The sequence below is a fragment of the Littorina saxatilis genome, unplaced genomic scaffold (assembly GCF_037325665.1).
Source record: "Littorina saxatilis isolate snail1 unplaced genomic scaffold, US_GU_Lsax_2.0 scaffold_1155, whole genome shotgun sequence".
Lineage (NCBI taxonomy): Eukaryota > Metazoa > Mollusca > Gastropoda > Littorinimorpha > Littorinidae > Littorina > Littorina saxatilis.
The window spans coordinates 7,501-31,924 of record NW_027125754.1 but is presented as its reverse complement, the minus strand read 5'-3'; the positions used below and the strand labels follow the sequence as shown (position 1 = coordinate 31,924).

Here is a 24,424-nt window from a genome sequence, read left to right as displayed (position 1 = left end):
GGCAGGCAGCTATCCTAAGAGAAGACCACTCTGAATTCAAAACGAGGGTAGAGGAGGCTCATCATCCATGGAAGGAAACTCGTCTAGGAGAAGGAAAACTCCGAAATGAAACCCACGCAGTCCCTCGAAGACGGAACGGCACTGGCCTTTTTTAGGCGGGGAGCAGACCGGGTGCCTACGCTACCCTCGACAAATGGTTGTGTCATCAACGAATCGAACCCAAAAATGTTCAGAATGTGTTGAATAAAGTGTTAGAAAAAATAGAGATGTTAAGAGGCAAAATATTAACGAAGTCAAATTTTGGAGTCAATCGGTGTCCAATGTCTTTAACATGTCTCAGTTTCGAATTAGAAGTCAACGATTCAAATGACCGAAATCGTTTATAGATAATTGTACCTGCTGAAACCGTCTCGTGTGGCTTCTCGCCAAAAGAAAAGAATTCCACTCAGACAGGAAGGGAAGTATAAACATTATTTGTCAAATTTGATAATTATTGCCAAATATTTTGTTAATAAATACAGGTACAGTACACCAATAAACACCATTTCTATGTGTGTTTTTAATTTGAGGTTATGAAGTTTTGATTTTAAATGTTGATAATTACAGATTTGATTGAGGAGGGGGGGGGGGGCAATAACATAGAAAGCTTTCTGCCTTCAAATAAAAAAAGAACAAGAAGGATTGAAACTACTACGTGCATGCCACTGATGTCTTAAAAGATCCTAAAATCCTGCCAGCCGATAGGGGTGGAATAGGCCTACAATGCCAATTTCAGATATTGTGGATCAGTGGATTTTAAAGTCTTTGAATTATGTGCGCAGTGAATACGTTCCTTTGAAAACTCTCTTTTGATGTGGAAATCGACCGTGCATTTTTTTGTTTACTGCGCGTAATGAATGAGCTGAAGAGATCAAAGAAAGTTCAATAGATGTGACGTTTAATAGTTCGTTGCCCACAAACACGCAAATGGGTAGCTTGCAAAGAAAGAAGACAAAAGAGATTGAAACCAACACACGCACGCAGGCACGCATGCCCACACGCGGACACACACACGCGCGCGTGCTTACACACACACACACACACACACACACACACGCAAACACACAAACACACACACACATAAACACACATAAACACATATAAACACACACACACACACACACACACTACTCGTTCATTACCGTTCAAAAGTACTATCCTTCCCCATTTCACGATCATGTTCAGTTGCTCAGTGCCTTCGAGCTGTCTAGTTATTTTGCTCGTCTGAACACACACACACAATACCAAATTACGCCTGCTTTGTTCCCCTGTGTAGTGTGGGATTTTGTTTGGGTGGGGTGAGTAGTGGAGGGGGGGGGGGGTGGGGTCATTGTGTACATGCATTAAATTGATACAGTAGATTTCCACATCTGTCTCTCCCAAAATCAATTCAATAAGAGAGGAAACAGCCAGGCGGTTCATGGTTAGTAGCCTATCAGTCCAAGTGGAAGGATGGTCTTATCCCGTGTAGAAGCTGTCGACAGATCTGTGGTGGTGTGCATGAGTGTCAGTTTACTCCACAAGGACTGCACCTTAGCGAGTTCGTTTCCCGGCCGCCCACACGAGTGCAAAGGTGTTCGTGCGAATGAGCTTCTTCTTGTTGTTGTCGTTCGCCTAGGTTACACTTGGAGTCCAGCTCTGGTTATGAAGCTGGTGGTCTTATGTAGAGCCTCCACAGGTATGCGCCTGCCTGGTGGATCCTCACAGGGCGAGCACCCTATCGATGATCAGTTCTGTCTCCAAGTGTCATGATGGCAGATAATGCGAATGATGAAAACAATGCTTCAAAGCGCAGTTTCAGGGGGGTTATTTCACTAGAGTCCAACAGGGTGTTGAGGTTACTATAAAAGCAGTATCAAACGAAAAGTGCTCTGAAGCCTTTTACATTTCTTTCCAAAAAAATGTCAGTCGGATTACTCTCCTTTCCAAAAAAAAAGGGATACATACATACATAGTACATTTACAATCTTGATGCCGTAGGTCCTATGAAAAAAAATCTGAACATTACGGTAGTACAAAATCCTTTACATATAAAGGTCTATACCCTCTATCTCAGAACTGGCCGGGCTTTAACACGGCATAAGACCATCACTCCATGTTGACACATACCACAAAATCCTTTACATATAAAGGTCTATACCCTCTATCTCAGAACGGGCCGGGCTTTAACACGGCATAAGACCATCACTGCATTTTGACACATACCACAAATTATTAGTTTGGGTTGAAGTAATGTTTTTCTCAATATTAAGTTCTCAATGGACACAAATATGTGACAATATGTGAAATAAATTCACCAAACTATACTCACTCTGTACAGGTAGCAGTCAAGATGCTGAAGATTGGTAGGTGTCCCAGTGGAAGGATGGCCTTGACCTTGTTAAAGCTGCGCCAGATCTGAGACGGTGAGATGAATCGTTCATACGGGAAGGAGTCTTTCAGGGCATATTGTCCACGGAGAATTAACAACGACTTCAAACGACTTCTTTCGTTTTGTTACTAACACCGAATGGCTGCCAATCTTTAGATCTAAACTAATACGTCGACATAAGTTCTTCGGTAGCTAGTGTGTCTTTCAATTGATATTTTCCACGGAGAATTAACAACGACTTCAAACGACTTCTTTCGCTTTGTTACTAACACAGAATTGCTGCAAATCTTTGGATCTTAACTAATACGACATAAGTTCTTCGGACTAGTTTTGACTAAATTGAAAAAAATGGCGGTTCAAAGTCAACGCTGTTCAGAGGCAGCACTCTCTAATTGCGGAATCCACTAATTGCAGAGTCCATTAATTGCAGAGTCCAATCGTAGTTGCATTAACGAAATACAGACGTCAAATAAAAACAAATGCTCAAACTGAATATTATATGAACTTCGGAATTAACTCTGTCGGGTTTGTATGGGTTTTGACAGAGTGAATACTCTTGCTTTCATTGAACAAAAATCCAAAAACACATAGACTGCTAACGTTCCGAAAATTCAGAATTAAAAAAACCCACAAGAATGGCAGGTGATTGTAACGTTTAATTTATGACAAAGCAAAACGTGACACTATTTTACAGTCCGTCCACCCCGTGGTCTTTTAGATAGACAGACAGACAAACACCTATGACAAAGATAATGAACTTACCGCAAAATTGTAGACGAAACTCACTTGCAAGATGCTGTTCAAACAACCGAACAATCAATATACTACTCTATGACAGAGACCTATAAGTCCGGACAGAAAGACAGACAAAAACAAACAGACTGAGTCAAAAAACACGAAAGGTATGTTATTAGAACATTTCATTCGCCACTACGCTACATGCTGCGATAGGGATTAAGACGGCTACTTGGCCTGTTTTTCTTTCACGCAAAATGTAGAATGACCTCAATAATCAGCAGTGCGTCGTCTGTCCTGCTGGCGTTACATAGGTGAGCGCCGGGCCTTACGTTGACATGTACTCCCAATGTTACGATAGTGAACGTAACGTTTTGTTTTGCATAATTAACCGTTCCAATAACATACCTTTATTGTTTGTTTTTATTCTGAATGTTGGGACGTTGGCAGTCTACTTGTTTTTGGATTGAAAGAGACAGAGCGAAACCTATACACACCAATTTAAAGGGGAGTGAAATAAAAAGCTAAAAATAGATACTTCACACGCGCACTCAGCACTCTCTCAACCCCATATGTTTTACCGCAGACGGCTACAGATCAATACCAACTTCATAAGCCGCGGATCAGATCAAAGGGCCGCCGCCAATCACTGACAGATTGTCAACTTGATGGGCGATCAAAGATTGAGAAGAGTTCACTCAGAGCATCTTGCTTCCTAGGGATTGGTTCTAACACCTTTGTGTATCATGCACGCTAATGACGTTGTCTGCATTTGCCGGATTAAATGTGAATAATTATGTTGGTGGGTGTTTTATTTATTTTTTTTTTTATTAATTTATTTTTTTTTTGGGGGGGGGGGTTTCTTCATTGGGGGACCGTGTGTTACGATTATGCAGAAAATATATGTTGTCAGAGCATAACATTAAAAGTGCACGTTTTGGCTTGCTTCCTGAAGGTGTGACTACCGCACGAGTCCATGTAACCGGCTCCTGAAAAAAAAACCACTCTGCAGTAATCCAGAAGATTGCAGACAATCGACAGAGATGGAGACAGCTGGCGCAGTGCAGTGCCCCTTGGACCCTGGCGGGTAATTTTTTCTTCTTCTTCTTCTTCTTTTTCTTCTTCCTCTTCTTCTTCGTTCATGGGCTGAAACTCTCACGTTCACTCATGTTTTTGCACGAGTGGATGTTCGCGTGTATGGCCGCTCTTACCCCCGCCATTCACGCAACATACGCCGATTTCGGGGGAGGTATGCTGGGTATTTTCGTGTTTCTATAACCCACCGAACTCTGACGTGGATTACAGGATCTTTTCCATGCGCACTTGGTCTTGTGCTTGCGTGTACACACGAAGGGGGATTAGCCACTAGCAAGTCTGCATACAAGTTGACCTGGGAGATCGGAAAAATCTCCACCGCCCACCAGGCGGCCGCGACCGGGATTTGAACTCACGACCCTCCGATTAGGAGACCGATGTCTTATCCACTACGCCACTGCGCCCGTCCTGGCGGGTTACGATATCAGCGAGCAGTGTGAGGGTGATACACCCGGGATTGCAATATAAAGTTCATGTTTTCACACAAAACAATGTACCGACCTGTGTTATTATGGGATGGCTACGAATTAGGTTAGAGTTCAACACAGAACAGTGCACCAAATGTTTTATGTTCTTATTGTAGCGGGATTGTCATAACACATGCCGCAATTGTGACAAAGTTTATCTCGAAACATACAAAACCGTGTTGCGACCCGAATGTTTTGTTGTAATTTTTTTTATTATTGATATTCATTGCTTTGTTTTCCCCATTGCTGGGAAATTCGAATCGCTTCGGTCCAGTAGAAAGCTAAAAACAAATGTATGATATGGTTCGTTGTATTAGTACGTATAATGCGATATTTATTATCCGTGTCGTGAAGATAAAAACCAAGCTGATACAAAAACTGACCTTCACTGTCACAATTAACCTTTCCCATCTGTGAATTATACATCACGGCGTGCATTTTCGCTTTTGGGGTAATATAATTATTATATTATTTGGGCAATATATGCCAGTGTTTGACTGCTGTGTGCATGCACGTGCTATCTTTCAAGACGATCTCCTTACCGTTTACACTATGGTGTAGACCATCACAGTCCAGGCTTTTACATGAGATATATACACACTCTTCCCCTTCGACACGTACCAAAAATTGACAACATATCAGAGGTGTTTTTTTCTTTTTAATTGATTTTGCAGATTTAAGTATGTATATGCAGCTACGGGACTTCTTCTTCTTCTTCTTTTTCTTCTGCGTTCATGGGCTGAAACACGTGTATTACCGTTTTTAATCCGCCATTCAGGCAGCCATTGCGGCCGCTTTCGGGGGAGCCAGGAGACTGATTCCTGACTAGCGCAGAAAGTAGCCAGACTGTTGAGGGTAGGTATGTGTCCAAGTGGGACAAATCTGGGATACATTGTAAAAGGGCTCGACAGATCACCGGCACGGTTGGCCTAGTGGTAAGGCGTCCGCCCCGTGATCGGGAGGTCGTGGGTTCGAACCCCGGCCGGGTCATACCTAAGACTTTAAAATTGGCAATCTAGTGGCTGCTCCGCCTGGCGTATGGCTTTATGGGGTTAGTGCTAGGACTGGTTGGTCCGGTGTCAGAATAATGTGACTGGGTGAGACATGAAGCCTGTGCTGCGACTTCTGTCTTGTGTGTGGCGCACGTAATCAGCATGTCGTAAGAGGCGACTAACGGATTCTGTTTCTCTTTTTACCCTTGTTAAGTGTTTCTTGTCTAGAATATAGTCAATTTTTGTAAAGATTTTAGTCAAGCAGTATGTAAGAAATGTTAAGTCCTTTGTACTGGAAACTTGCATTCTCCCAGTAAGGTAATACATTGTACTACGTTGCAAGCCCCTGGAGCAAATTTTTGATTAGTGCTTTTGTGAACAAGAAACAATTGACAAGTGGCTCTAGCCCATCTCCGCCCTTTCCCCGTCGCGATATAACCTTCGTGGTTGAAAACGACGTTAAACACCAAATAAAGAAAAAAAGAACGTAATATGTCAAAGCAGCACCGCCCTGATATGGCCCTTCGTGGTCGGCTGGGCGTTAAGCAAACAAACAAACAAACTCGACATATCTGTGGTTGTATGCAAAGCAGTTCACATGCGAAAGGAAAGAATCTTTCAGGGTGTGGTGTTTTCTTTTCTTTTTTCCCACAATATTCACAAAATAATATACACATCTTTTAGACAATCGTGTCTGTAACAGTAACAACTTCTGAACGTCAAAGAATAAAAACAGGACAAATTCAACACATTGTCCATAAAATCTAGGATCATAATGTTGAAATAAAAACTAGATCTGTCAGGTTAGAGGGAAAAAAGAAAATAATGTCCACCAGTTGGGCACGGGTTCGCGTGTCCTCTTCTGCGGTGGTATAATTCACATACAGTTCGGAATATAGATTCTCGTCGGAAAATGTCCCCCAAAAAACCCACGACCTTCATTGATATGGAGAACTGGCATTTGGACATTTGTGTGGGAACCCGATACTTTCAGTTTGCTGCAATGGGGGAATACAGTGTCCGTATCGATTGAGAAATGTAGGTCAACTCGTTTTGCTAAATGTCAAACAAGTTGGGGGAAAAAGAGATAAATGGAACAGGAATTGTAAAAATAAGATTAAAGGAATCTTTAACAAAAAGAAGAAATAAAAGAATCCAATCAAACAAAATAAAACAAATGAAAAAAAGAAAAATTGAAGAAATGTCGGATCAAAAGACACATGGTAAAGACCTACATTTGAGGCTAACTCAAATCCTTGACTGCATTTTGTCTCTCGATAAATTCTAAGCGCACTACATTAATAGCAAGATCTAGATGTTGCACTTTTCAGGACGTGTACGGGAACGTGTACGGGTAACGTCGTCAAATCTAGTTTTTACGTCACGCGTTTGCCAAGATCTGCAGTCTTGGTGGGAGCAAAACAACGCATGCATTTGGAACATTTGAGAATAAGTGAGTCACGGGTGACGCAATATCTACACGTACACGTACAGGTCTTTGCTACACGTTCGATCATCTAGAACACTGTAAAAAGCTCGCTTTGTAAACTACAGAATTTATTAAAAAAAATATATATATAATAATAAAACAAACACACAGAAAGCAAACAAAATACGGTCAGGACATCAAAAATAGGAAACAAAGACAATATTTAAAAAAGAAATTTTGAAGGACTCAAAGATCAGTCCCACTTTGGCTATGTTTGGCCTGGCTGTTAATCCACAGGTATTGTTTTAAATTAACTGAAGATTGTAAGTTGTCGCGATGATGATGCTTGATGTCCCACAGGCTAATAACCTTTTGGGGACGGAATTGTTGATTCGCTAACAAAGTTGTCAATTCAGGTAATGCTTTTTGTACAAATATTTACTGGAAGCGAACGGGCGAAAGTTTTAACACCAACGCCGACACTTAAACATTTTATGTTTATGTTCTTGACAACCAACGTACTGCGCGAAGACGATGACTGCAAAGGTCGGACGATGTGTGGTCAGTTTATACGTGTGGTCTTGGTCTTGTACTCCCTGCGGTCAGCATTAGGCTACTGATTCCAAACCCCCCTCAATACAGAACCTCCTGGTATGTCTACATTGTATTGCATTTCTCAGTCTCTATTCCCTTTAGGGTCAATGATTTTTATGGCTTTGTTTTGTAGCCGAAGAGACAATTTATCAGTCTGATCTCTATTTCAATGTCTCCGTCCATTTGGTCACATACCAAAAATCAACACATTGACTTGCTTGTTGTAGTGAGTTGGAATTTTTCTTGATTTATTTTCTTAAAAAGCCACTATAACCTCCCAGTATGTCTACATTTTATAGCTTTTCTCCGTGTCCACCTCGCTTTATTTAGGGGCAATGATGTTTATGGCTTTGTTTTGCCGGTGAAGAGACAATTTATCATACTGATCGCTGTCTAAATGTCTCCGTCCACTTAACAAAAATCAACACATAGACTGCTTGTTGTGGTGAGTTGGATTATTTTCATGAATGGATTTCTTAAGAAGCCACAAGAACTTGCCGTTATTTGTTCATTTTATCGCTTTTCTTAGTGTCCATCTCGCTGTAGGGGCAATGATTTTAATGACTTGATTTTACAGCCGACAAGGCAATGTATCAGTCTGATCGCTATGAAACTCTTCGCCTGTCTGGACCTAAGTTATGTCAAGCATTTAGAGCATGTCGATCGAGACGGATCACAGAGCAAACAAATGTAGGCCTACTGTGTACATCTTTAAATCTTTGGTCTGACCTTTGCGAATGATTCGTACCGTACATACAATCATTGAATAGGCTGAAAGTCGCTTGTTCATTTCAATGCCTCTTTTTCTATCAGGTGGTAGGAAACTGGTTTCGCATAACTCTCTCTCTCTCTCTCTCTCTCTCTCTCTCTCTCTCTCTCTCTCTCTCTCTCTCTCTCTCTCTCTCTCCCTCTCTCTCCCTCTCTCTCTCTCTCCCCTCTCTCTATCTCTCTCTCTCCCCCTCTCTCTCTCTCTCTCTCTCTCTCTCCCCCCTCTCTCTCTCTCTCTCACCCCTCTCTCCCCCTCTCTCTCTCTCTCTCTCTCTCTCTCTCCCCCCTCTCTCTCTCTCTCTCTCTCTCTCCCTCCCTCCCTCCCTCCCTCCCTCCCTCCCTCGCTCGCTCGCTCTCTCTCTCTCTCTCTCTCTCTCTCTCTCTCCCTCCCTCCCTCCCTCCCTCCCTCGCTCGCTCGCTCGCTCCCTCCCTCCCTCCCTCGCTCGTTTTTCAGTAACCAAAAATTCAGTGCTAAAGCTTCTTGCAGCGAGGTTCGTGAAGTAGACTTCACAAAGGCAACTCCGCCAAATTAATACCGGGCTTTACGTTTGTTGTCTTGTCTATATTTAGAGCTTTCCTTTGTTAGTAGATCCGGTGTAAAAGATCATTTGCACTGCTATTATAGTACAGGAGTACCTTAACACGTGATTGCATGGACGATGTCATGCAGAGATGGTTGATATCTGTGCAAAATTGTCCATGCAGTGAACAGAGCTACAAATAATAACAATATAATGTGTTTACTGCAAAACCATTAGGTCAACGAACTCGTTTCGTTTTGTCCAAAATTAAATGTTCCATGAACTGACTTTTCTTGTTTTTCTGTTTTTGTTTGTTCGTTTGTTTCTGAGGTTTTGTATGAATTCTAGATTGTGGAATGTAGGCAATCCATCTGTTTTGGATTTGTGCAGGGTGGATATTTTTGTGAAGAAGTTTCATCACTAATACTTAGAAATTGATTTCTCAAGAAATTACCCATATGTACAGGATCTAGGAATCGGCTATGCTGTTGATTATTTTCCCAGGTGGACGGATGTCCTTGCACAATTTAGAGCCCTTGAAATAGCAGTAGTGATTAGCAATTGGTAGTATACACACGAAGGATGGGCATACTTGACTGCATGGGCTTCTAAAACTGAAACTGAAACTGAGGTTGAAGAGAAGCTTAAATAGAAATAATGTTGATAGTCTAAATAGTGAGATGTGACTAACACACAATAAGATATGCTTCTTTTGTCACGATTCCAAACTTGATTACAAGCACGTAGGCGGAACTGGACGAGAACTGTTAGGGAAAACATCATTTGTGTCATACGCCTACGTAATTCCGCCGGTCGTGAGTCTACTTCCGGTCAGACGCGTCGTGTCTCTCTTTCCGGTGGGTTTAAAGGGGGGGGGGGGTTAAAGATACCTTATTTTGTTTGAACAAGACTTGATTCAAATTTTATCATGACATAAACATTATATGGCATTTAGGATTTCTAAGTCAAGCCTAGTGCTTATTTGTAGCAATCCTAGTGAAAACATAACAGTGGTTATGATGGCGGACTTAATAGAAATACTCATTTTAGAACAAACAGAAAAGCAAGATACACAAACAAATAGAAAAGGGATGGGGGTGGGGGGAATACAGAAGGTGATTATAAAATAAAAGATTGTTTTGATTTTTTAAACAAATTGGACAACGAGAGAACAAAAAAAAGTATAAAGGAAAAAGAAGAAGATAGAGAAGCACCAATGTTTGGGAAGAGTGAATCTGATTACAATGATAATAAGTGCACAGAAGACTCACACACAAGGTTAATACGTTTTGAGATCGGGGAAAATGTCACTAAATTGCACAAAAACCAAGGCATAATTAATAATTCATACCTTATTTCCCCGTGTAAAACTATCATGTAAACCACTCCCAGATCTCTCGCCACTTTTACACGAGATTAGCGCATCTTTCCACTTAGACACTGACCAAAACCCCACAGCCTGGCTGGTTCTTGTGCAGCGTGACAATTTTTAATTTTTTATACAATACAATACAATAATCTTTATTCATCTCTAAAAGAGAAATTACACGCTTGACTGTGTGTCTGTAAAATCAATCAATTAATCAATCAATCAACCATGCGTGTAGTAACATTCACATCGCATATTCACATCATATCGTTACACGCAAACATTGTACCCACACACTTACTAAAATAAGCCTACAAATAGAAGCAATGCATTGCCTGTTTAAAAAATTATATCACATTATCACCTTATCACACTTTAACCACATTATCTTCTCACATTTGTATCCTATAAGTCAATATAACTAACAACAGAGAAAAACAACTGATAAAAGGATGTAAAGATTATGCCGTTGTCAGAGCGACAGCACCAGCACCTGGCGCCCCACCTGAGAGTTGAAGATGTGAATTGCAGATGGAATGAATGAGTTTCTGTAGCGTGTGGTTCTTGTGTATGGCTGTCTAAATCTTAAGCTTCTGTCTATCCGTCTGCTGTCAAGTTCAGGTCTGAGTGGGTGCGTGTCATCGGTCAAAATCTTCTGTAGCCTGTCAGTCAGTCGTCGTTCCTGCGTTGATGCAAAAGTGTCCTGCTTCCTTATTTATTTAATTTTAGCTAATTCCGCGCATTGAGATAGGTGTCCTTTACGAAATTATTGCAACACAAAATTCCCACTCTGATCAGAAAGCACCCACGCTGTGGGTTGTTGGCATGTGTCCGGGTGATATGATGGTTTTATCGTGTGTAAAAGTCTGGATAAATCTATTCGGCTTACTAAACGATTACTTGGGATGGACGGTATCTAAGATTTAAAATTACAAGGTCATATCTCTGGTAAACAATTAGTCCACTCGCGGTTTGTTTATTTCATGAAAGAACAGTTACACGGGTATGTTTATAATGGTTCATAGCAAAAAGGGAGTTAATTTTTGTCTTATAATAATGACTGATTTCAAAGAAATAATTTGTCGTTCGTCCTTCTCGTTCGTGTTTCTCTGGTACCAATCCTTAGAGTCGTTGACTTGATGCTTGCTTATTTGTCTGTCCGTTTCTTTCTTTCTTTCTTTCTTTCTTTCTTTCTTTTTTTTTTCTTTCTTTCTTTTTTTTTCTTTCTTGTTTTCTTTCTTTCTTTCTTTCGTTCTTTCTTTCTTTTATTTCTTTATTTGTTTCTTTATTTACTTTCTAGGTGAGGAGGATCAGCAATGACTTACTTAAAATTAATGTTAAAAGTCCTACGGTTTTGAGCCATTAAGGACTTGAGTGTTTGTCCGCTTTCAAAAAAAAAAATAATAATAATAAGGAGAGGAGGGCAGGGGTTGAGATGATAATGCTCTGTGGAATTCGTTAAAATGAAAAGTAGTTAAGATGTTTCTTGGTAAGAATTATAAGTCTGTATTCTATATCTTGAATAACGGGTTTGTAAAATGATTTTTTATTCAAAACGAGTTAAAAGGTGGAACCTTTCAGGATCACCAATAAAAGCAAATAGATGAGCAAGTAAGAGGAACACGAACAATAAATCTCAAAACTTTTTAAAAATAAAAGGATTAAGATGTAAGCCACGAAGGCCGTGGTAATAAAAACAATATGTACAGTTTGGCGACTAGTGAGCCTAGGGTGAGGATATGTTGTCTAGAGGGTAGTCGCTAGAATCAGGAGGGATGGCGGGAGCCACTCGACCTCAAACTGAAACACGCTGATGTGATAATCTGGGCTTAGAGTTATACCCACAGCCCCATGTCCGAGTCCCTGACCAGTCGGCACAGCAGCAAGCTGTGTGACCAGCCTAGAGAACTGCTACTGCGCAAATAATCCTGGGGACTCAGACCATGGAGCTGCATATGGATGAATATAAGGTTTTAAAGGTAATTTTATTTCAGCAATGACAGTCTGAAGACACATTCATAAAGAGCTCCACACACCACACACAAAAATGGGTCCATGATTCATTCATACCAAACCCAATTATGCAGTTTTTGCCCTTATCGTAAGCTTTTGACGCCCCAGTATCAGATCTCATTATGACAGTGCGTGATGTTTTGTGCATAATGCACACGTTTACTTCCTTATTTGCTTGTTTTTTTAATTGTTTTTTCATTCAAGGACCTCTTCTCACATCTCTTCCTGCTTCCTTGTTTGCAGAGCTCCAGGCGTGCAGTTTGTTGGGTTGACTCTTGGAATTAATTTTAGCACAGACAAATTTCCAGCATGACGAGTTTTATAAACAGTCGCTTTGCTGTTTGTTTGGTTGACTTCTGGGTTTATTTTCAGCATATAAAAATATTCAGTGTGACGGATGTACAAACACTCGGTTGCTGGGGTGTTTTGGGTTTTAGGGTCGTGGAGTGTGCTTTGTCCTTATTTCTTTAATTGTTTCTCTGTTGTGAAAAAATTTTTTCTGGGAAAATGATCAATTGATCCCTTTACTTCTTTGTATTTATGTTTCTATCTTTCTTTCTTTCTTTCCTTCTTTCTTTCTTTCTTTCTTTCTTTCTTTTTCTTTCTTTCCTTCTTTTTACATTTAGTCAAGTTTTGACTAAATGTTTTAACATCGAGGGGGAATCGAAACGAGGGTCGTGGTGTATGTGTGTGCGTGTGTGCGTGCGTGCGTGCGTGTAGAGCGATTCAGACCAAACTACTGGACCGATCTTTATGAAATTTGACATGAGAGTTCCTGGGTATGATATCCCCGAACGTTTTTTTCCTTTTTTTGATAAATGTCTTTGATGACGTCATATCCGGCTTTTCGTGAAAGTTGAGGCGGCACTGTCACGCTCTCATTTTTTAACCAAATTGGTTGAAATTTTGGTCAAGTAGTCTTCGACGAAGCCCGGACTTCGGTATTGCATTTCAGCTTGGTGGCTTAAAAATTAATTAATGACTTTGGTCATTAAAAATCTGAAAATTGTAAAAAAATTATTTTTTTCTAAAACGATCCAAATTTACGTTCATCTTATTCTCCATTATTTGCTGATTCCAAAAACATATAAATATGTTATATTCGGATTAAAAACAAGCTCTGAAAATTAAATATATAAAAATTATTATCAAAATTAAATTTTTGAAATCAATTTAAAAACACTTTCATCTTATTCCTTGTCGGTTCCTGATTCCAAAAACATATAGATATGATATGTTTCGATTAAAAACACGCTCAGAAAGTTAAAACAAAGAGAGGTACAGAAAAGCGTGCTATCCTTCTCAGCGCAAGTACTACCCCGCTCTTCCTGTCAATTTCACTGCCTTTGCCGTGCGCGGTGGACTGACGATGCTACGAGTATACGGTCTTGCTGCGTTGCATTGCGTTCAGTTTCATTCTGTGAGTTCGACAGCTACTTGACTAAATGTTGTATTTTCGCCTTACGCAACTTGTTTTCTTTCTCTTCTTTCTGTCTTTCTGGTTTCCGGGTGTTTTCGTTTTAGTTCGTCTGTTCTTGACTAAGTTGCGGGTAGATCGGCAGCTGGGTTGGCTGCTTTGTTGGATACAACATTGTCTTTGGTCTCTCGATTAGTGTCGTTGGTCTCTCGATTAGTGTCGTTGGTCTCTCGATTAGTGTCGTTGGTCTCTCGATTAGTGTCGTTGGTCTCTCGATTAGTGTCGTTGGTCTCTCGATTAGTGTCTTTGGTCTCTCGATTAGTGTCGTTGGTCTCTCGATTAGTGTCTTTGGTCTCTCGATTAGTGTCTTTGGTCTCTCGATTAGTGTCGTTGGTCTCTCGATTAGTGTCTTTGGTCTCTCGATTAGTGTCGTTGGTCTCTCGATTAGTGTCGTTGGTCTCTCGATTAGTGTCTTTGGTCTCTCGATTAGTGTCTTTGGTCTCTCGATTAGTGTCGTTGGTCTCTCGATTAGTGTCGTTGGTCTCTCGATTAGTGTCTTTGGTCTCTCGATTAGTGTCGTTGGTCTCTCGATTAGTGTCTTTGGTCTCTCGATTAGTGTCGTTGGTCTCTCGATTAGTGTCTTTGGTCTCTCGATTAGTGTCGTTGGTCTCTCGATTAGTGTTTTTGGTCTCTCGATTAGTGTCGTTGGTAACAAGACTTCGCGAAGTCTTCTCAAAGTTGACTTCGGACTTAATTATGGACGGCCTTCACACGCAACAAGCGAAGGTGTTTGCACACTGGACAAGGACCCCATGTTAGACTGCTCAATCTTGACTGGACAATGTCTGACACAAGAAGTGACCAGTGGTGAAGATTTACTCCCGTGTGGCCAGGTAATCTTATCAAGCTACCTGCAAGGTGTTACGTTTGTAAGGTGTGTGTAGTGTGTGTCACACCTGTAACTCATAATCCTACATTCTATCTCCACCCCTCTTGCCCCCCCCCCCCCCCCGTCCCCCTCCTCCCCCCTCTTCATCTTCATCCCTTTGTTTTAACACTCCCTCTCTTTCCCTTTTTACATAAACATGCTTATATGTCAAGTTATTGCCGTAAAGTCATATCGGTTTAAAGTTTAAAAAAAATAACAAATGAAATAAATGAAAAGAAAACTTGTGAAACCTTGACCATGGAACTTTAAACCCCCTGTTTGTTTTGTCTCTGTGCGTGCGTCAGTAGCTTATTACAGGTTTGTGTGCCTGAGTATGTGTGCTTGTGTCCTTGTCTCTATGGTGCGTGCGCGCGCGCGTATTTGTATGTGTGTGTATTTGTGTGTGTGTGTGTGTATGTGTGTGTGTGTGTGCATTTGTGTGTGTGTGTGTATGTGTGTGTGTTTTTGTGTGTGTGTGTGTGTGTGTGTGTGCGAGCGTGCGTGCGTGCCAGCGTGCGTGCCAGCGTTCGTGTGTGTGTGTATTTGTGTGTGTGTATTTGTGTGTGTGTATTTGTGTGTGTTTGTGTGTGAGTGCGTGTGTTTTGGTGCGTGCGTGCGTATGTGCGTGCGAGTGTGTGCGTGTTTGTCAGCGTCCTTGAATATGCTGGGATATCTGTTTTCAATAAAACCTGTGAATGAAATTGTCATTATGGTTTTGTGTGTGTGCATGTCAGCGTGTCTGACTCTCCGTTCTACTGTGAATGAAAGACTCATTTGCTCTTTGGGTGCGAACGTTCATTGAATACGCACCAGCGATGATTAAATTCCTGATCTGACGTCATTGCTGTAGCCGTGTAGCCCGCCAATGCGTGGGTGAGCTTCAATTATACTTCCATCAAAGGAGCCATCAATGTTCAATACACGGTCGGTGTTTACTCGTTACTGTCCAGAAATAGAAATAATGTCATTTGCGGTTTATTCTTATATTTTTTTGTAATTTATTATTCATATCAGGGGCATGTTTCTGTGTACAGGGGGGCTTTGTTTGGTGCAGCTGGAGGAGGAAATTAGTTTTTGTTACAATGTCCTTTGGATCAGAATTGGTCATTATTTTACACAGATAAGAGAAGTGAATGGAGCGACTGAAGCCTATTATGGCGGGGCGGGGGGGGGGGGGGGGGGGCGGGTTAAAGTCACACTGTACTCTTTTGCGTGTAAACATTATTCAGCTCATCGTCTTCGAACCTGCCAAGCTTTTGCTTGGGGTAAGACCATCCCTCACCTTGGACGAATACCAAAATTCAACATCTTGACAGCTGCCTGTTCAGAGGTGGGATGTGTTGATGAATTAATGAGTATGTCAAGTAAATGTTTTTAAGAAATTAATTAATGAGTGTACGTGAGTATGCTAAGTAAAGGTTTACTACTTTGCACACAAAAGCATCCTGCCTATTGAGTTTTGATATTTGTCAAAGTAGCGGAATAGCGTTATCCCATCATGTGATAACCTCGGCTGATCTGTGATAATGAGGAGAACGGATTTCTCGGGAAAGATTGTGGCTTTAAACAGTCAATTGATAAGCTTATATTGTGGCTTTAAACAGTCAATTGATAAGCTTATATTGTGGCTTTAAACAGTCAATTGATAAGCTTATATTGTGGCTTTAAACAGTCAATTGATAAGCTTATATTGTGGCTTTAAACAGTCAATTGATAAGCTTATATTGTGGCTTTAAACAGTCAATTGATAAGCTTATATTGTGGCTTTAAACAGTCAATTGATTAGCTTATAAATTTAGATCAACTCATTTCTGACGAAGAGGTCGCATGCATCGTCCTGGAACATGGAACAAGAACAGAGATGTATGCGAGGCCATGTTTGATCAAGGACTCATGCATATAAAATGTCACCATGCTTTTGATCGATAATCAGTAGACCGTGAAGGCTGGCTCGGTACATGTGCATGGACATATTCTCCAGCTCTGGTCTGATTGATCACATGCACGCGCGCGCACAAACACACACACGCGCGCGCACACACACGCACACACGCACACACGCGCACAGACACAAACATACACACACACGCACGCACGCGCACACACACACTAACACTGCACGAACACACTAACACACGAATGCACGAACGCACACGCACGCGCGCTCACACTCGCACGCACGCACACACACACACACACACACACACACACATACCCCCCACACACACACACACACACACATACACGCACGCATGAACACTCGCACGCACGCACACACTCACACACTCACACACACACACACACACACACACACACACACACACACACACAAACACACAATGTTTTGACTCAGTTCTATTCCATGTATGGACGACAAGCTCAACAGTTGAGGATGAATGAGAACAATTATTTGCATTCAATTTAACTGAACCTGAGGGTCCGTGAAACAATGTAGCCATTGCAATAGCCCGGGAGGCCAGACATGCACGAGAAAGTGCCTAACTGGGATGGAAAACTGTTTTTGTTTTAGAGATTTCATCAGATCCGAAACAGCCTGTCTTGGGTCCCACCAAGGTGAGCAAATTTCATGTGTATATCACCTCAGTTCTCGCTTTCAACATCAATCAAAACTATCTCGACTCCCCCCTCCTATTAGCCGCTTTCTATGCCAGTTCAGGTCGTTCACTTAAGCCGAAAGCAGATCCAGAAATTTAAATGACCGGTCTTAACTGGAATAGAAAGTTTGAATGAAATGACACGGGAATACATGCTTTAATTTGGGTGCGAAATTAGTCGCAATAATTTGTTTAGTCAAGTGTAGTTGAAATTTAAATTTCTTTGAGATTGTAACCAGTGCTTTGGTCCCACCCAGTTGAGCACTTTGACGTGCACACACACTCTTTTGGCCCTACACTCTGCCCCCACCAATGACCACCAAACCACACACCACACACCACACCCACCATCCGTCTCCCCCGTCATATATAATGTTCGCCATGCAAGCTGGTGACCGCTGGGCCCAGGGCTATAATGACGGTCAATTCAATGGCCATTGTGACATGGGGGTCGGTGCCTTGACCGATCCGCCGTCACTCACTGATGGCGCGCCCGGCGTCAGCTCTTTTAGGCAGGTTGAGGGTGTGTCACGAAACAAAGCAAAACAGAGGGGCTGCGTCGGCTCTTCTAGTACTGACAGAGTTGTCGGTCGCGGATTTCGCGTCGGTTTGACCCGTCAACAGCTTTGCTTTCTTTCAGATTGCGAGTACTAGCAGCAAGTTTCACGCCTAGTTTCACGCCTCACACAAGTTTCAACATGTAAATCAAAGTGCGTTCTTGTGGACCAAACAAACAGTATATTGTTGAATCTATTCAGAAAACTTTAAAACGCGTTTTTGCACGCGACTCCGAGCATGACTGGGTAAATGGTCCGTCTGAGATACACGGTTTGGGACCGCGAAACTAAACGACTCAGTTTTAAGCGCGCTGTCCCGTGGCTGGTTTCAAGCAGCGCAAATAGCCATTCATTGCATCCTCTTCACCATCCACCGAGCGAGCGCTCTCGCATTAATTTACCACGAGATAACCGTGAGCATTCAACAGGAAAAGGAGCTTGCACGCCGGTGTAACACGAGAAAATTACTCCCACGAGATTTTTACTCCGGAGTAAACATTTCGTACGAAAAAGTTACTCCCTTTACGAAAAAAGCACTCCCCCATTACACGAGAAAATTACTCCCCAAGACAGGTGAGTTCCGAGTAAACATTTCGTACAAAAATGTTACTCCCCTGACGAATAAATAACGAATAAATTACTTCACCCCAACACAAGCAATTTAACTTCCCATGCCAGGTGTACGAAATTTTTACTCCCTTGTCCCCTGTTAGTCTTGGTGGTGGAAGGGGTGGAAGGAGGGTAGCGCGACATTCGTGTTTGCGAGATCACTAATTGGCATTATACCTTCACCCGCATCCCATTTTTGCGTAAGAGATTTTTACTGGAAGTAAAAAAAAAAAATGGGGAGTAAAAATTTCGTGGAGGGAGTATTTTTTTCGTGCCTTGGGGAGTTCTTTTCTCGTACGAAAAGTGTACTCGGAGTAAGAATTTCGTACGAAATATTTACTCCGGAGTAAATTTTTCGTGGAGTAAAAAGTGTCGTGTTACACCGGCCGCTCCAATTTAATCTCTTCCCTCTGTGTCAGACAAGACGATTGCAAATCAACCCAGTGTTGTTAACAAGACAATAGCTGTTCTCTCTTTCTCTCTCTCACCTAGCTCCAAGTCATGAACATTATGTTTCTATATAATCCGCTTATATACATAAACTTATACTTTTTCACTAATTATGTACTCATGTAGTAGTAGTTATTATAGTAGATTTAGTCCCTCTTTAGGGCGAGGGCCAGAATGATGCAAAAAAGTATTCCTATGCTTATTCTGTTACCCTCGTAAAATAAAGAATTGTCATTGTCATTGTCAATGTCTCTCTCTCTGTCTCTCTGTCTCTGTCTCTGGCTCTCTGTCTCTCTGTCTCTCTGTCTCTGTCTCTGTCTCTGTCTCTCTCTCTCTCTCTCTCTCTCTCTCTCTCTCTCTCTCTCTCTCTCTCCTTCTGACAATAGACAGCAAATCAACCTAGTGATACCAGCAGTAAACCAGGAGCGGCGGTGCTTACAACACAATACCTCCCCCCCACCCCTTCCCCCCTCTCCCCCAGATTGCTCCCTCCCCCCCGCGCAGATTGCTCCCTGACAATAGATAACAAATCAACCCAATGACACGGTCACTGTCAATCTAGACGATCTGAACAAGGCCGAACCACAGAACTGAAACAGCCAATCTGTTTGTTTTATCTGTTTCGCTCATTTACAAGACGACTACAAATCAGTCAAGCCAGCGGCACGGTCAAGCCGTCTGTATAGTGATGCTAACAACACAACGTCTGTGCAACCTGTCCTTCGCTGTCTGGCTGTCCGGGCATTTGCGACGATAAATGGTCCCCACCTCCGCTGTGCCAGACGATGTGATTGGTTCCGCTATCGATAGCTAACGCTCTTTACTCTTTTATTCCGTTCTTTCTTTCACTCTGTCTGTCTGCTTCACTCTTGTTCTCCTTTCCTTCCTCTCGGTTTTCTTTCTTCCTTCTTTCGTTATTTCTTTCTTTTTTTTTCTTTCATTGTTTTTTTTTTTTTTTTTTTTGGGGGGGGGGGGGGGTCTGTTTTCTTCACTGTCGTTCTTTCATTCGTTCTTCTCGATTGTCATCCTTCTTTCTTGTCTTCTTTCTTTTATTCTTCCTTTCATTCTTTTTTTTTCACTCTCACTCTATTTCTATTCATATGTTCTTTTTTTTATCCACTTTCTTGAAAAGCCAGAACTGTACATTCAAATGGGCAGTCACTTCCCCTACCTTGATAGTACAAGTACATAGTTGCTTCTTTGGATTCTCATATCAGTGATAGTAGTTCTTACTAGTACAGCACCATTAAGAAATGTTAAAGGAATATGAGTCATTCATGATGAAAAACAAAAGAAGTAGTTGGTTTTAGAAGTATATTACACGTTGGCGATTACAACCTTGGTTTAAACTGTTTTATTCATTTGTGCATTATTTACAAAAAACGCATATTGAGTAAACAACAACAAGCATAATGCTTATAGTGGTGTTTACAGTTAGAAAATTACATATAAATGGCGGCTATTGTACAGTTTAAATGAAGAGCAAGCAAACATGAAAGGAAAATTGAATGAAAATTGTACATCAAAACAAAAATCCGTTTAAGAATACATATATAATATTTATGGTGTTAGCGAGTAAGAGATAGGGAGGGAGAGAGGGGGGGAGAGAGGGAGAGAGAGAGAGAGAGAGAAAGAAAGAGAGAGAGAGAGAGAAAGAGAGAGAGAGAGGGAGAGAGAGAGAGAGAGAGAAAGAAAGAGAGAGAGAGAGACAGAGAGAGAGAGACGAGTAGACGTATCGATTTTGCTTTCACTTTACATGTTTATCTGTTCGAAACCTTCTAACGTGTTCGACGAATATGGATTGTAAATCATCAAAATCTAACGCCAAAAATGGCCAAGATACGACCTACCTATGTCCATTGACAAAAAAGGGTTTCCAGCGACTAAACTCCAACTACCAAAAAAAGATTCCTAACGACCAAATCCATCGACAAAAATAACGGGTTTAAATCTACGACAAAAACAAAGTTGTTATAACGACCGAAGTCCACCAACAAAAAATAAGGCTCCGAACAACAAATATTCAACGTGAAATGGCTCTAAACGACCAAAAGTCCAACGACATACAAAAAGGATTCCAAATGACAAAAATCCATCGACAAAAAAAGAACAAAATCCCCAAAGTCTAACGACAATAAAAAGCTTCCGAACGACCTGTCAGTTCAGCGCTCCCCAAAAAGGGTTCAAAATGACAAAATCCAACGATAAAGTTCCAAATGACCAAAATACAGACGAAAAACACATTCATATGAACGACCAGGCATGTCTCGTAATTCGCTCCAGTGCCAGTTTTCGTCCTTTTGTCGAACAGCGATGAAAGAATCAATTCCGTCCACACACAAGAGACAAGCTCTTTACAGAGTTAACACAATCTGGCTGACCTTTGTTGCGTGACCGGGGAACTAATCTGGGTCGTCACCGGGCCGCTGAGGTCAGTAATAGTAGCTGGTCGCAGTGACCCAGTGGCAGACAGGCGCGTGTGTGTGTGTTTGGATGGGTGGGGAGGAGAGGAGGTGTATGGGGTATGGGGGGGATGCCTCTGTGTCTGTTGAATCTCTGTCTCCTACGTGAATGTGAAAGGAAATCAGGCATAATGACTATCAGCTCAAATAAGTGCCACTTGCTACACCTTTGTTCAATGTTCCAAAAACATGCCTGACAGAATTTGACTCTTCGTCTGATGCAAATCTTTCGAATCAGACGCGATCTGGTACCCAAATCGTGATATGAAAACTTGATGCGTAACCTTTTGCGATCATTACTATGTTGTATCCCAAACCCCCCACACCCATTTCGCTATAAACATTGTGTTTACGTGAATAAACATTCTGACTGACATCTCACTATGTGCTTCTGCATGTCTCTGTCTCAGTATCTCCACCCCACCCCCCCACCCTCTCTCTCTCTCTCTCTCTTTGTGCTTCTGTATGTTTCTGTCTCAGTCTCTCCACCCCTCCCCCCCCCCTCTCTCTCTCTCTTTCTCTTTGTGCTTCAGCGTGAGATGAGACAGAGGTGTCAAAGGGCGAGTTTACGCTATGATAAACTGATTACCAGTGAAGCCACATATCGGTATGACCTCTCTAGTCAGTCTGTCAGTAGAGAAGAGAACTGGCGACGCCCTACACGAGATTTCAACCGCCAGGGAAGAGACCAATTTGCAGAATCAACCCGCAGCGTTCACAGCAATGTCAGTCGTCCAACACGAGAGACGACTGGATTATTGCTTTCCTCAACGGAGTTCCCACCCCCGCAGGCAGGACGGGATCGACGACACCACAGCCCTGTGTCGCCTGGAAAAGCACAGGCTACCTCCAGCTCTCCCAGACGCAGAGATGGCCAACAACAGCGTGCAGACGAGGACCACGACAGCGAGCCTGCAGATAGCCAGCCTGCTGCAAGCCAGGCGAGTACAGGCAGTCAGAGGACTACTGACCGTAATCCTCGGGGTTCTACTACGGAGCAGCAGGGTTCCATGTACAACCTGCGGACACGGGTTGGTGCCCAAACGGACCCTGCGCGTAACAAGGCAAGTTGCTCCACTCCTTCTACACAGGTTATACGGGGCTATGGAAGAGGGCGGGGTAAAACCCCTCCTTCCCAGACAAAGATAGACACCATATTTAAGGCTCCCCAAGCAGCAAGCAACAAAAATGACTCTCCCCTTGTGGACAGAACAAATAGCTATGACTCGGGGGATATAAACCAAGAGGGTGAAAACCCTTTTGCTGACGCGAATAGTACAGAGGACTAGGAATGTGGCCGGCCCCTAAGCTCACAGTATATAAGTTTTGTGTCATACAATATTGGAGGGTTAGTAAACAAGCTTTCCGATAATAACCTGATTAGTTATCTTGAACGTTTTGATTTTGTAGCACTTACAGAAACCTTTATTGATAATGACTTTGATTTGACTAACACTTTTCTTGATTATTTGAAATTTATCTATCCAGCGGTGAAACTCTCTTCTCATGGAAGACGATCTGGTGGAATTTTGGTTTTAGTAAAGGAGTTTCTGTGTAATTTTGTAGACCAGGTTTCCGTTGACTGCAGTAACGTTATTGTATTGAAACTGTCAAAGTGTTTGTTTGGTAGTGATAAGGACGTATTATATATAGTGACCTATATTCCTCCGTATGGAAGTCCGTTTTATAACCAGACTGAATGCGACTGCCAGATAACAGAATTGGAAAGGTGTATTGGTGACTTGTTGGAAACCCAGAGTGACGTATATGTAATTTGCACTGGTGATTTTAATGCGAGAACTGGTGACTATCAGGTTAATAGAGCTTTTAGTCAAAGTATTGGCGAAACTGATATAAGTGATAGTCCCTCCTTATGGGAAACCAGTCGCGTATCTCAAGATAAGGAAATTAACGGTTTTGGTAAAAAGTTGTTGGATTTGTGTGTATGTTATGATTTTGAGTTGATGAATGGAAGTGCTCGAGGAGATGATCAGGGTAAATTTACATATTTGTCTGTGCACGGTTTTAGTGTTATAGATTATTTTCTCGCCAGTTTTGATTTTTCAGATTTTGTTCACAGAATGATTGTAGCCGATCGAATCGAGTCTGACCATATGCCACTCGAAATGGTGTGTAAATGCCAGGTTGCAGAAGAAAGGTTGAAAAAAAACCGAAATTGTGTGAAATTTGAAAAGTTTTTTTGGAGTAAAGAAAAGGTTCTGCAATTTACAAATTGTGTTTTATCTGAAGAGTTTATTGAAAATGTGAATGACGCACAGGCAATGATTGATGAATGTCCAGAAAGATCTCTTGATATGTTTACTGATGCTGTTTTGATTGCGGCAGATTGCATGAAAAGGGTCATTATTCAAGGGGGGCAATCCAAAACACAAACAGCAGTATGGTTCGACAAAGAATGCCATATCAAACGAAAAGAAGTGAGAAAATGTTTAAGACACTTCCGACACACTAATTTTAAGGAAGATTATGGTCTGTATGAAGAACAGCGTAAAGAGTACAATGGTTTGAAGAATGTAAAGAGGAATCAAGAAAAGAAAGCATCCTTAGATGCTTTGCTTGATTCAATGCAAAGCCCAAAAAACTTTTGGGCTGAAATTCGCAGGCATAGAACGAAGAGAAGGATAATGAATTGTATTGAGAAGGAAGATTGGTTGAAGCATTTTGAAGGAGTATTCAATGAAGGAGTTGACATAAATGCGGAGGAGGATGTATGTGCTACCGCAGACGGTGTTTTTAATGACATGTTGGATGCAGAAATTACTGGAGCCGAAATACGAAAAGCGATTAAACATTTGAAAACAGGAAAAGCAGCAGGCCCAGACAGTATTTTGGCAGAAATGATAAAAACAGTTGAAAATGAGATGTTGCCATTTTTGAAAAAATATTTTAATTATTTGTTTTCTAAAGGACACTTCCCGCTCCAATGGACGAAGGCGACTATTATTCCCTTATATAAGAAAGGAGACAGAAAT

General features: G+C 41.7%; 1 long non-coding RNA gene across 1 annotated transcript in view; it reads left to right on the top strand.

Moving 5' to 3' along the window:
- Positions 1 to 2,357: 2,357 nt before the first annotated feature.
- Positions 2,358 to 24,424, top strand: part of LOC138954225 (uncharacterized) — a 25,731-nt gene continuing 3,664 nt past the window's right edge. Inside the window, exons 1-2 of the long non-coding RNA XR_011451758.1 lie at positions 2,358 to 2,444; positions 4,101 to 4,232. This is a non-coding gene — a long non-coding RNA (uncharacterized lncRNA). The remainder of the gene's footprint in view (positions 2,445 to 4,100; positions 4,233 to 24,424) is intronic.